Source organism: Leptosomus discolor, chromosome 12 (genome assembly GCF_034619465.1).
Source record: "Leptosomus discolor isolate bLepDis1 chromosome 12, bLepDis1.hap2, whole genome shotgun sequence".
NCBI lineage: Eukaryota > Metazoa > Chordata > Aves > Leptosomiformes > Leptosomidae > Leptosomus > Leptosomus discolor.
Window position 1 is genome coordinate 12,876,319 of NC_141402.1, and position 373 is coordinate 12,876,691.

The following is a 373-nucleotide window of genomic DNA, read 5'->3' on the forward strand; positions in this document are numbered from 1 at the left end:
GCAGCTGTGGTCCCCCCCCGAGGTGCTGTGCCCCATGCCTGCAGCCAAAATTGTGACCCCTGTCCCTTCCCACTTGAATTTTACGCCCAAATTTCGAGCGCAGGTCTTCGAGGGCCGAGACTCCCTGGAGATGAGGGAAAGGACCGGGGCGGGTGCAGGAGGGACACTAAGCATGCGCTGTTATGTTTCCCGACTCTGGAAAGACTCATCCACCTTCGCTTCGGTTTCAGCACGTGCGCTCCTGAAAATGCACGCGTGGGTATAAATACTCCCCTCCCCAACCCTGCCGCCCCCCTCCCCTCCCATCTCCCCCCAGCTTAAATATCCTCCCGCCCCGTCCCCGTCCCTGCTCTCCCAGTGCCCCGGGTGGGTG